This window comes from Lissotriton helveticus, chromosome 4_1 (genome assembly GCF_964261635.1).
Source record: "Lissotriton helveticus chromosome 4_1, aLisHel1.1, whole genome shotgun sequence".
Classification (NCBI taxonomy): Eukaryota; Metazoa; Chordata; class Amphibia; order Caudata; family Salamandridae; genus Lissotriton; species Lissotriton helveticus.
The window spans coordinates 736525604-736538413 of record NC_136063.1 but is presented as its reverse complement, the minus strand read 5'-3'; positions in this window follow the sequence as shown (position 1 = coordinate 736538413).

Sequence of the window (12810 nt, the reverse complement as noted above, 5' to 3'; positions counted from 1 at the left end):
GAGTAGTGAGTAGTGAGTGCAGAGTAGTGAGTAGTGAGTAGTGAGTGCAAAGTAGTGAGTGCAGAGTAGTGACTGCAGAGTAGTGAGTAGTGAGTGCCGAGTAGTGAGTGCCGAGTAGTGAGTGCCGAGTAGTGAGTGCAGAGTAGTGAGTGCAGAGTAGTGAGTAGTGAGTTTAGTGGTGAGTGCAGAGTGGTGAGTGCAGAGTGGTGAGTGTATAGTGGTGAGTGCAGAGTGGTGAGTGCAGAGTAGTGAGTAGTGAGTGCAGAGTAGTGAGTAGTGAGTGCAGAGTAGTGAGTGCAGAGTAGTGAGTAGTGAGTGCAGAGTAGTAAGTGCAGAGTAGTGAGTAGTGAGGGCAGAGTAGTGAGTAGTGAGTGCAGAGTAGTGAGTGCAGAGTAGTGAGTAGTGAGTGCAGAGTAGTGAGTAGTGAGTAGTGAGTGCAGAGTAGTGAGTAGTGAGTAGTGAGTGCAGAGTAGTGAGTGCAGAGTAGTGAGTGCAGAGTAGTGAGTGCCGAGTAGTGAGTGCCGAGTAGTGAGTGCTGAGTAGTGAGAGCCGAGTAGTGAGTGCAGAGTAGTGAGTGCAGAGTAGTGAGTGCAGAGTAGTGAGTAGTGAGTGCAGTGATGAGTGCAGAGTGGTGAGTGCAGAGTGGTGAGTGCAGAGTGGTGAGTGCAGAGCAGTGAGTAGTGAGTGCAGAGTAGTGAGTAGTGAGTGCAGAGTAGTGAGTAGTGAGTACAGAGTAGTGAGTGCAGAGTAGTGAGTGCAGAGTAGTGAGTGCATAGTAGTAAGTGCAGAGTAGTGAGTAGTGAGTGCAGAGTAGTGAGTGCAGAGTAGTGAGTGCAGAGTAGTGAGTAGTGAGTGCAGAGTAGTGAGTGCAGAGTAGTGAGTGCAGAGTAGTGAGTAGTGAGTGCAGTGGTGAGTGCAGAGTGGTGAGTGCAGAGTGGTGAGTGCAGAGTGGTGAGTGCAGAGCAGTGAGTAATGAGTGCAGAGTAGTGAGTAGTGAGTAGTGAGTGCAGAGTAGTGAGTGCAGAGTAATGAATGCAGAGTAGTGAGTGCAGAGTAGTGAGTAGTGAGTGCAGAGTAGTGAGTGCTGAGTAGTGAGTGCCGAGTAGTGAGTGCCGAGTAGTGAGTGCAGAGTAGTGAGTGCAGAGTAGTGAGTAGTGAGTGCATTGGTGAGTGCAGAGTGGTGAGTGCATAGTGGTGAGTGCAGAGTGGTGAGTGCAGAGTAGTGAGTAGTGAGTGCAGAGTAGTGAGTAGTGAGTGCAGAGTAGTGAGTGCAGAGTAGTGAGTAGTGAGTGCAGAGTAGTAAGTGCAGAGTAGTGAGTAGTGAGGGCAGAGTAGTGAGTAGTGAGTGCAGAGTAGTGAGTAGTGAGTGCAGAGTAGTGAGTAGTGAGTGCAGAGTAGTGAGTAGTGAGTAGTGAGTGCAGAGTAGTGAGTAGTGAGTGCAGAGTAGTGAGTAGTGAGTAGTGAGTGCAGAGTAGTGAGTAGTGAGTGCAGAGTAGTGAGTGCAGAGTAGTGAGTACAGAGTAGTGAGTGCAGTGTAGTGAATGCCGAGTAGTGAGTGCCGAGTAGTGAGTGGTGAGTAGTGAGAGCCGAGTAGTGAGTGCAGAGTAGTTAGTGCAGAGTAGTGAGTGCAGATTAGTGAGTAGTGAGTGCAGTGGTGAGTGCAGAGTGGTGCGTGCAGAGTGGTGAGTGCAGAGTGGTGAGTGCAGAGCAGTGAGTAGTGAGTGCAGAGTAGTGAGTAGTGAGTGCAGAGTAGTGAGTAGTGAGTGCAGAGTAGTGAGTGCAGAGTAGTGAGTGCAGAGTAGTGAGTGCAGAGTAGTGAGTAGTGAGTGCATAGTAGTAAGTGCAGAGTAGTGAGTGCAGAGTAGTGAGTAGTGAGTGCAGAGTAGTGAGTATTGAGTGCAGAGTAGTGAGTAGTGAGTGCAGAGTAGTGAGTAGTAGTGAGTGCAGAGTAGTGAGTAGTGAGTGCAGAGTAGTGAGTAGTGAGTGCAGAGTAGTGATTAGTGAGTGCAGAGTAGTGAGTAGTGAGTGCCGAGTATTGAGTAGTGAGTGCAGAGTAGTGAGTAGTGAGTAGTGAGTAGTGAATGCAGAGTAGTGAGTGCAGAGTAATGAGTGCAGAGTAGTGAGTGCGGAGTATTGAGTAGTGAGTGCAGAGTAGTGAGTGCAGAGTAGTGAGTAGTGAGTGCAGAGTAGTGAGTAGTGAGTGCAGAGTAGTGAGTAGTGAGTGCAGAGTAGTGAGTAGTGAGGGCAGAGTAGTGAGTAGTGAGTAGTGAGTGCAAAGTAGTGAGTGCAGAGTAGTGAGTAGTGAGTGCAGAGTAGTGAGTAGTGAGTGCAGAGTAGTGAGTAGTGAGTGCAGAGTAGTGAGTAGTGAGGGCAGAGTAGTGAGTAGTGAGTAGTGAGTGCAAAGTAGTGAGTGCAGAGTAGTGAGTAGTGAGTGCAGAGTAGTGAGTAGTGAGTGCAGAGTAGTGAGTAGTGAGTAGTGGGTGCAGAGAAGTGAGTAGTGAGTGCCGAGTAGTGAGTAGTGAGTGCAGAGTAGTGAGTGCAGAGTGGTGAGTGCAGAGTGGTGAGTGCAGAGTGGTGAGTAGTGAGTGGGGAGTGCAGAGTGGTGAGTGCAGAGTAGTGAGTGCAGAGTAGTGAGTAGTGAGTGCAGAGTAGTGAGTAGTGAGTGCAGAGTAGTGAGTGCAGAGTAGTGAGTAGTGAGTGCAGATTAGTGAGTAGTGAGTGCAAAGTAGTGAGTAGTGAGTAGTGAGTGCAGAGTAGTGAGTAGTGAGTGCAGAGTAGTGAGTAGTGAGTGCAGAGTGGTGAGTGCAGAGTGGTGAGTGCAGAGTGGTGAGTAGTGAGTGGTGAGTGCAGAGTGGTGAGTGCAGAGTAGTGAGTGCAGAGTAGTGAGTAGTGAGTGCAGAGTAGTGAGTAGTGAGTGCAGAGTAGTGAGTAGTGAGTGCAGATTAGTGAGTAGTGAGTGCAGAGTAGTGAGTAGTGAGTGCAGAGTAGTGAGTAGTGAGTGCAGAGTAGTGAGTAGTGAGTGCAGAGTAGTGAGTGCAGAGTAGTGAGTGCAGAGTAGTGAGTAGTGAGTGCATAGTAGTAAGTGCAGAGTAGTGAGTAGTGAGTGCAGAGTAGTGAGTGCAGAGTAGTGAGTGCAGAGTAGTTAGTAGTGAGTGCAGAGTAGTAAGTGCAGAGTAGTGAGTAGTGAGGGCAGAGTAGTGAGTAGTGAGTGCAGAGTAGTGAGTAGTGAGTGCAGAGTAGTGAGTAGTGAGTGCAGAGTAGTGAGTAGTGAGTAGTGAGTGCAGAGTAGTGAGTAGTGAGTAGTGAGTGCAGAGTAGTGAGTGCAGAGTAGTGAGTAGTGAGTGCAGAGTAGTGAGTGCCGAGTAGTGAGTGCCGAGTAGTGAGTGCTGAGTAGTGAGAGCCGAGTAGTGAGTGCAGAGTAGTGAGTGCAGAGTAGTGAGTGCAGAGTAGTGAGTAGTGAGTGCAGTGGTGAGTGCAGAGTGGTGAGTGCAGAGTGGTGAGTGCAGAGTGGTGAGTGCAGAGCAGTGAGTAATGAGTGCAGAGTAGTGAGTAGTGAGTGCAGAGTAGTGAGTAGTGAGTGCAGAGTAGTGAGTGCAGAGTAGTGAGTGCAGACTAGTGAGTAGTGAGTGCATAGTAGTAAGTGCAGAGTAGTGAGTAGTGAGTGCAGAGTAGTGAGTGCAGAGTAGTGAGTGCAGAGTAGTGAGTAGTGAGTGCAGAGTAGTGAGTGCAGAGTAGTGAGTGCAGAGTAGTGAGTAGTGAGTGCAGAGTAGTGAGTGCAGAGTAGTGAGTAGTGAGTGCAGAGTAGTGAGTAGTGAGTGCAAAGTAGTGAGTGCAGAGTAGTGAGTGCAGAGTAGTGAGTGCAGAGTAGTGAGTGCAGAGTAGTGAGTATTGAGTGCAGAGTAGTGAGTAGTGAGTGCAGAGTAGTGAGTAGTAGTGAGTGCAGAGTAGTGAGTAGTGAGTGCAGAGTAGTGAGTAGTGAGTGCAGAGTAGTGAGTAGTGAGTGCAGAGTAGTGAGTAGTGAGTGCCGAGTATTGAGTAGTGAGTGCAGAGTAGTGAGTAGTGAGTAGTGAGTGCAGAGTAGTGAGTGCAGAGTAATGAGTGCAGAGTAGTGAGTGCAGAGTAGTGAGTAGTGAGTGCAGAGTAGTGAGTGCTGAGTAGTGAGTGCCGAGTAGTGAGTGCCGAGTAGTGAGTGCAGAGTAGTGAGTGCAGAGTAGTGAGTAGTGAGTGCATTGGTGAGTGCAGAGTGGTGAGTGCATAGTGGTGAGTGCAGAGTGGTGAGTGCAGAGTAGTGAGTAGTGAATGCAGAGTAGTGAGTAGTGAGTGCAGAGTAGTGAGTGCAGAGTAGTGAGTAGTGAGTGCAGAGTAGTAAGTGCAGAGTAGTGAGTAGTGAGGGCAGAGTAGTGAGTAGTGAGTGCAGAGTAGTGAGTAGTGAGTGCAGAGTAGTGAGTAGTGAGTGCAGAGTAGTGAGTAGTGAGTAGTGAGTGCAGAGTAGTGAGTAGTGAGTGCAGAGTAGTGAGTGCAGAGTAGTGAGTACAGAGTAGTGAGTGCAGTGTAGTGAATGCCGAGTAGTGAGTGCCGAGTAGTGAGTGGTTAGTAGTGAGAGCCGAGTAGTGAGTGCAGAGTAGTGAGTGCAGAGTAGTGAGTGCAGATTAGTGAGTAGTGAGTGCAGTGGTGAGTGCAGAGTGGTGCGTGCAGAGTGGTGAGTGCAGAGTGGTGAGTGCAGAGCAGTGAGTAGTGAGTGCAGAGTAGTGAGTAGTGAGTGCAGAGTAGTGAGTAGTGAGTGCAGAGTAGTGAGTGCAGAGTAGTGAGTGCAGAGTAGTGAGTGCAGAGTAGTGAGTAGTGAGTGCATAGTAGTAAGTGCAGAGTAGTGAGTAGTGAGTGCAGGGTAGTGAGTGCAGAGTAGTGAGTGCGGAGTATTGAGTAGTGAGTGCAGAGTAGTGAGTGCAGAGTAGTGAGTAGTGAGTGCAGAGTAGTGAGTAGTGAGTGCAGAGTAGTGAGTAGTGAGGGCAGAGTAGTGAGTAGTGAGTAGTGAGTGCAAAGTAGTGAGTGCAGAGTAGTGAGTAGTGAGTGCAGAGTAGTGAGTAGTGAGTGCAGAGTAGTGAGTAGTGAGTAGTGGGTGCAGAGTAGTGAGTAGTGAGTGCCGAGTAGTGAGTAGTGAGTGCAGAGTAGTGAGTGCAGAGTGGTGAGTGCAGAGTGGTGAGTGCAGAGTGGTGAGTAGTGAGTGGGGAGTGCAGAGTGGTGAGTGCAGAGTAGTGAGTGCAGAGTAGTGAGTAGTGAGTGCAGAGTAGTGAGTAGTGAGTGCAGAGTAGTGAGTGCAGAGTAGTGAGTAGTGAGTGCAGATTAGTGAGTAGTGAGTGCAAAGTAGTGAGTAGTGAGTAGTGAGTGCAGAGTAGTGAGTAGTGAGTGCAGAGTAGTGAGTAGTGAGTGCAGAGTGGTGAGTGCAGAGTGGTGAGTGCAGAGTGGTGAGTAGTGAGTGGTGAGTGCAGAGTGGTGAGTGCAGAGTAGTGAGTGCAGAGTAGTGAGTAGTGAGTGCAGAGTAGTGAGTAGTGAGTGCAGAGTAGTGAGTAGTGAGTGCAGATTAGTGAGTAGTGAGTGCAGAGTAGTGAGTAGTGAGTGCAGAGTAGTGAGTAGTGAGTGCAGAGTAGTGAGTAGTGAGTGCAGAGTAGTGAGTGCAGAGTAGTGAGTGCAGAGTAGTGAGTGCAGAGTAGTGAGTGCAGAGTAGTGAGTAGTGAGTGCAGAGTAGTGAGTGCCGAGTAGTGATTGCCGAGTAGTGAGTGCCGAGTAGTGAGTGCAGAGTAGTGAGTGCAGAGTAGTGAGTAGTGAGTGCAGTGGTGAGTGCAGAGTGGTGAGTGCAGAGTGGTGAGTGCATAGTGGTGAGTGCAGAGTGGTGAGTGCAGAGTAGTGAGTAGTGAGTGCAGAGTAGTGAGTAGTGAGTGCAGAGTAGTGAGTGCAGAGTAGTGAGTAGTGAGTGCAGAGTAGTAAGTGCAGAGTAGTGAGTAGTGAGGGCAGAGTAGTGAGTAGTGAGTGCAGAGTAGTGAGTAGTGAGTGCAGAGTAGTGAGTAGTGAGTGCAGAGTTGTGAGTAGTGAGTAGTGAGTGCAGAGTAGTGAGTAGTGAGTAGTGAATGCAGAGTAGTGAGTGCAGAGTAGTGAGTAGTGAGTGCAGAGTAGTGAGTGCCGAGTAGTGAGTGCCGAGTAGTGAGTGCTGAGTAGTGAGAGCCGAGTAGTGAGTGCAGAGTAGTGAGTGCAGAGTAGTGAGTAGTGAGTGCAGTGGTGAGTGCAGAGTGGTGAGTGCAGAGTGGTGAGTGCAGAGTGGTGAGTGCAGAGCAGTGAGTAGTGAGTGCAGAGTAGTGAGTAGTGAGTGCAGAGTAGTGAGTAGTGAGTGCAGAGTAGTGAGTGCAGAGTAGTGAGTGCAGAGTAGTGAGTAGAGAGTGCAGAGTAGGGAGTGCAGAGTAGTGAGTAGTGAGTGCAGAGTGGTGAGTGCAGAGTGGTGAGTAGTGAGTGGTGAGTGCAGAGTGGTGAGTGCAGAGTAGTGAGTGCAGAGTAGTGAGTAGTGAGTGCAGAGTAGTGAGTGTAGAGTAGTGAGTGCAGAGTAGTGAGTGCAGAGTAGTGAGTGCCGAGTAGTGAGTGCCGAGTAGTGAGTGCAGAGTAGTGAGTGCAGAGTAGTGAGTAGTGAGTGCAGAGTAGTGAGAAGTGAGTGCAGAGTAGTGAGTAGTGAGTGCAGAGTAGTGAGTAGTGAGTGCAGAGTAGTGAGTAGTGAGTAGTGAGTAGTGAGCGCAAAGTAGTGAGTGCAGAGTAGTGAGTGCCGAGTAGTGAGTGCCGAGTAGTGAGTGCCGAGTAGTGAGTGCAGAGTAGTGAGTGCAGAGTAGTGAGTAGTGAGTGCAGTGGTGAGTGCAGAGTGGTGAGTGCAGAGTGGTGAGTGCAGAGTGGTGAGTGCAGAGTGGTGAGTGCATAGTGGTGAGTGCAGAGTGGTGAGTGCAGAGTAGTGAGTAGTGAGTGCAGAGTAGTGAGTAGTGAGTGCAGAGTAGTAAGTGCAGAGTAGTGAGTAGTGAGGGCAGAGTAGTGAGTAGTGAGTGCAGAGTAGTGAGTAGTGAGTAGTGAGTGCAGAGTAGTGAGTAGTGAGTGCAGAGTAGTGAGTGCCGAGTAGTGAGTGCCGAGTAGTGAGTGCTGAGTAGTGAGAGCCGAGTAGTGAGTGCAGAGTAGTGAGTGCAGAGTAGTGAGTGCAGAGTAGTGAGTAGTGAGTGCAGTGGTGAGTGCAGAGTGGTGAGTGCAGAGTGGTGAGTGCAGAGTGGTGAGTGCAGATCAGTGAGTAATGAGTGCAGAGTAGTGAGTAGTGAGTGCAGAGTAGTGAGTAGTGAGTGCAGAGTAGTGAGTGCAGAGTAGTGAGTGCAGAGTAGTGAGTAGTGAGTGCAGAGTAGTGAGTAGTGAGTGCAGTGGTGAGTGCAGAGTGGTGAGTGCAGAGTGGTGAGTGCAGAGTGGTGAGTGCAGAGTGGTGAGTGCATAGTGGTGAGTGCAGAGTGGTGAGTGCAGAGTAGTGAGTAGTGAGTGCAGAGTAGTGAGTAGTGAGTGCAGAGTAGTAAGTGCAGAGTAGTGAGTAGTGAGGGCAGAGTAGTGAGTAGTGAGTGCAGAGTAGTGAGTAGTGAGTAGTGAGTGCAGAGTAGTGAGTGCAGAGTAGTGAGTAGTGAGTGCAGAGTAGTGAGTGCCGAGTAGTGAGTGCCGAGTAGTGAGTGCTGAGTAGTGAGAGCCGAGTAGTGAGTGCAGAGTAGTGAGTGCAGAGTAGTGAGTGCAGAGTAGTGAGTAGTGAGTGCAGTGGTGAGTGCAGAGTGGTGAGTGCAGAGTGGTGAGTGCAGAGTGGTGAGTGCAGATCAGTGAGTAATGAGTGCAGAGTAGTGAGTAGTGAGTGCAGAGTAGTGAGTAGTGAGTGCAGAGTAGTGAGTGCAGAGTAGTGAGTGCAGAGTAGTGAGTAGTGAGTGCAGAGTAGTAAGTGCAGAGTAGTGAGTAGTGAGTGCAGAGTAGTGAGTGCAGAGTAGTGAGTGCAGAGTAGTGAGTAGTGAGTGCAGAGTAGTGAGTGCAGAGTAGTGAGTGCAGAGTAGTGAGTAGTGAGTGCAGAGTAGTGAGTGCAGAGTAGTGAGTAGTGAGTGCAGAGTAGTGAGTAGTGAGTGCAAAGTAGTGAGTGCAGAGTAGTGAGTGCAGAGTAGTGAGTGCAGAGTAGTGAGTAGTGAGTGCAGAGTAGTGAGTATTGAGTGCAGAGTAGTGAGTAGTGAGTGCAGAGTAGTGAGTAGTAGTGAGTGCAGAGTAGTGAGTAGTGAGTGCAGAGTAGTGAGTAGTGAGTGCCGAGTATTGAGTAGTGAGTGCAGAGTAGTGAGTAGTGAGTAGTGAGTAGTGAATGCAGAGTAGTGAGTGCAGAGTAATGAGTGCAGAGTAGTGAGTGCAGAGTAGTGAGTAGTGAGTGCAGAGTAGTGAGTGCTGAGTAGTGAGTGCCGAGTAGTGAGTGCAGAGTAGTGAGTGCAGAGTAGTGAGTGCAGAGTAGTGAGTAGTGAGTGCATAGTAGTAAGTGCAGAGTAGTGAGTAGTGAGTGCAGAGTAGTGAGTGCAGAGTAGTGAGTGCAGAGTAGTGAGTGCAGAGTAGTGAGTGCAGAGTAGTGAGTAGTGAGTGCAGAGTAGTGAGTGCCGAGTAGTGAGTGCCGAGTAGTGAGTGCCGAGTAGTGAGTGCAGAGTAGTGAGTGCAGAGTAGTGAGTAGTGAGTGCAGTGGTGAGTGCAGAGTGGTGAGTGCAGAGTGGTGAGTGCATAGTGGTGAGTGCAGAGTGGTGAGTGCAGAGTAGTGAGTAGTGAGTGCAGAGTAGTGAGTAGTGAGTGCAGAGTAGTGAGTGCAGAGTAGTGAGTAGTGAGTGCAGAGTAGTAAGTGCAGAGTAGTGAGTGGTGAGGGCAGAGTAGTGAGTAGTGAGTGCAGAGTAGTGAGTAGTGAGTGCAGAGTAGTGAGTAGTGAGTGCAGAGTAGTGAGTAGTGAGTAGTGAGTGCAGAGTAGTGAGTAGTGAGTAGTGAATGCAGAGTAGTGAGTGCAGAGTAGTGAGTAGTGAGTGCAGAGTAGTGAGTGCCGAGTAGTGAGTGCCGAGTAGTGAGTGCTGAGTAGTGAGAGCCGAGTAGTGAGTGCAGAGTAGTGAGTGCAGAGTAGTGAGTGCAGAGTAGTGAGTAGTGAGTGCAGTGGTGAGTGCAGAGTGGTGAGTGCAGAGTGGTGAGTGCAGAGTGGTGAGTGCAGAGCAGTGAGTAATGAGTGCAGAGTAGTGAGTAGTGAGTGCAGAGTAGTGAGTAGTGAGTGCAGAGTAGTGAGTGCAGAGTAGTGAGTGCAGAGTAGTGAGTAGTGAGTGCAGAGTAGTAAGTGCAGAGTAGTGAGTAGTGAGTGCAGAGTAGTGAGTGCAGAGTAGTGAGTGCAGAGTAGTGAGTAGTGAGTGCAGAGTAGTGAGTGCAGAGTAGTGAGTGCAGAGTAGTGAGTAGTGAGTGCAGAGTAGTGAGTGCAGAGTAGTGAGTAGTGAGTGCAGAGTAGTGAGTAGTGAGTGCAAAGTAGTGAGTGCAGAGTAGTGAGTGCAGAGTAGTGAGTGCAGAGTAGTGAGTAGTGAGTGCAGAGTAGTGAGTATTGAGTGCAGAGTAGTGAGTAGTGAGTGCAGAGTAGTGAGTAGTAGTGAGTGCAGAGTAGTGAGTAGTGAGTGCAGAGTAGTGAGTAGTGAGTGCAGAGTAGTGATTAGTGAGTGCAGAGTAGTGAGTAGTGAGTGCCGAGTATTGAGTAGTGAGTGCAGAGTAGTGAGTAGTGAGTAGTGAGTAGTGAATGCAGAGTAGTGAGTGCAGAGTAATGAGTGCAGAGTAGTGAGTGCAGAGTAGTGAGTAGTGAGTGCAGAGTAGTGAGTGCTGAGTAGTGAGTGCCGAGTAGTGAGTGCAGAGTAGTGAGTGCAGAGTAGTGAGTGCAGAGTAGTGAGTAGTGAGTGCATAGTAGTAAGTGCAGAGTAGTGAGTGCAGAGTAGTGAGTGCAGAGTAGTGAGTGCAGAGTAGTGAGTGCAGAGTAGTGAGTGCAGAGTAGTGAGTAGTGAGTGCAGAGTAGTGAGTGCCGAGTAGTGAGTGCCGAGTAGTGAGTGCCGAGTAGTGAGTGCAGAGTAGTGAGTGCAGAGTAGTGAGTAGTGAGTGCAGTGGTGAGTGCAGAGTGGTGAGTGCAGAGTGGTGAGTGCATAGTGGTGAGTGCAGAGTGGTGAGTGCAGAGTAGTGAGTAGTGAGTGCAGAGTAGTGAGTAGTGAGTGCAGAGTAGTGAGTGCAGAGTAGTGAGTAGTGAGTGCAGAGTAGTAAGTGCAGAGTAGTGAGTAGTGAGGGCAGAGTAGTGAGTAGTGAGTGCAGAGTAGTGAGTAGTGAGTGCAGAGTAGTGAGTAGTGAGTGCAGAGTAGTGAGTAGTGAGTAGTGAGTGCAGAGTAGTGAGTAGTGAGTAGTGAATGCAGAGTAGTGAGTGCAGAGTAGTGAGTAGTGAGTGCAGAGTAGTGAGTGCCGAGTAGTGAGTGCCGAGTAGTGAGTGCTGAGTAGTGAGAGCCGAGTAGTGAGTGCAGAGTAGTGAGTGCAGAGTAGTGAGTAGTGAGTGCAGTGGTGAGTGCAGAGTGGTGAGTGCAGAGTGGTGAGTGCAGAGTGGTGAGTGCAGAGCAGTGAGTAGTGAGTGCAGAGTAGTGAGTAGTGAGTGCAGAGTAGTGAGTAGTGAGTGCAGAGTAGTGAGTGCAGAGTAGTGAGTGCAGAGTAGTGAGTAGTGAGTGCATAGTAGTAAGTGCAGAGTAGTGAGTAGTGAGTGCAGAGTAGTGAGTGCAGTGTAGTGAGTGCAGAGTAGTGAGTAGTGAGTGCAGAGTAGTGAGTGCAGAGTAGTGAGTGCAGAGTAGTGAGTAGAGAGTGCAGAGTAGGGAGTGCAGAGTAGTGAGCAGTGAGTGCAGAGTGGTGAGTGCAGAGTGGTGAGTAGTGAGTGGTGAGTGCAGAGTGGTGAGTGCAGAGTAGTGAGTGCAGAGTAGTGAGTGCAGAGTAGTGAGTAGTGAGTGCAGAGTAGTGAGTGCAGAGTAGTGAGTAGTGAGTGCAGAGTAGTGAGTGCAGAGTAGTGAGTGCCGAGTAGTGAGTGCCGAGTAGTGAGTGCAGAGTAGTGAGTGCAGAGTAGTGAGTAGTGAGTGCAGAGTAGTGAGTGCAGAGTAGTGAGTGCCGAGTAGTGAGTGCCGAGTAGTGAGTGCAGAGTAGTGAGTGCAGAGTAGTGAGTAGTGAGTGCAGAGTAGTGAGAAGTGAGTGCAGAGTAGTAAGTAGTGAGTGCAGAGTAGTGAGTGCCGAGTAGTGAGTGCAGAGTAGTGAGTGCAGAGTAGTGAGTAGTGAGTGCAGTGGTGAGTGCAGAGTGGTGAGTGCAGAGTGGTGAGTGCAGAGTGGTGAGTGCAGAGTGGTGAGTGCATAGTGGTGAGTGCAGAGTGGTGAGTGCAGAGTAGTGAGTAGTGAGTGCAGAGTAGTGAGTAGTGAGTGCAGAGTAGTGAGTGCAGAGTAGTGAGTAGTGAGTGCAGAGTAGTAAGTGCAGAGTAGTGAGTAGTGAGGGCTGAGTAGTGAGTGCAGAGTAGTGAGTAGTGAGTGCAGAGTAGTGAGTAGTGAGTGCAGAGTAGTGAGTAGTGAGTAGTGAGTGCAGAGTAGTGAGTAGTGAGTAGTGAGTGCAGAGTAGTGAGTAGTGAGTGCAGAGTAGTGAGTGCCGAGTAGTGAGTGCCGAGTAGTGAGTGCTGAGTAGTGAGAGCCGAGTAGTGAGTGCAGAGTAGTGAGTGCAGAGTAGTGAGTGCAGAGTAGTGAGTAGTGAGTCCAGTGGTGAGTGCAGAGTGGTGAGTGCAGAGTGGTGAGTGCAGAGTGGTGAGTGCAGAGCAGTGAGTAATGAGTGCAGAGTAGTGAGTAGTGAGTGCAGAGTAGTGAGTAGTGAGTGCAGAGTAGTGAGTGCAGAGTAGTGAGTGCAGAGTAGTGAGTAGTGAGTGCAGAGTAGTAAGTGCAGAGTAGTGAGTAGTGAGTGCAGAGTAGTGAGTGCAGAGTAGTGAGTGCAGAGTAGTGAGTAGTGAGTGCAGAGTAGTGAGTGCAGAGTAGTGAGTGCAGAGTAGTGAGTAGTGAGTGCAGAGTAGTGAGTGCAGAGTAGTGAGTAGTGAGTGCAGAGTAGTCAGTAGTGAGTGCAAAGTAGTGAGTGCAGAGTAGTGAGTGCAGAGTAGTGAGTGCAGAGTAGTGAGTAGTGAGTGCAGAGTAGTGAGTATTGAGTGCAGAGTAGTGAGTAGTGAGTGCAGAGTAGTGAGTAGTAGTGAGTGCAGAGTAGTGAGTAGTGAGTGCAGAGTAGTGAGTAGTGAGTGCAGAGTAGTGATTAGTGAGTGCAGAGCAGTGAGTAGTGAGTGCCGAGTATTGAGTAGTGAGTGCAGAGTAGTGAGTAGTGAGTAGTGAGTAGTGAATGCAGAGTAGTGAGTGCAGAGTAATGAGTGCAGAGTAGTGAGTGCAGAGTAGTGAGTAGTGAGTGCAGAGTAGTGAGTGCTGAGTAGTGAGTGCCGAGTAGTGAGTGCCGAGTAGTGAGTGCAGAGTAGTGAGTGCAGAGTAGTGAGTAGTGAGTGCATTGGTGAGTGCAGAGTGGTGAGTGCATAGTAGTGAGTGCAGAGTGGTGAGTGCAGAGTAGTGAGTAGTGAGTGCAGAGTAGTGAGTAGTGAGTGCAGAGTAGTGAGTGCAGAGTAGTGAGTAGTGAGTGCAGAGTAGTAACTGCAGAGTAGTGAGTAGTGAGGGCAGAGTAGTGAGTAGTGAGTGCAGAGTAGTGAGTAG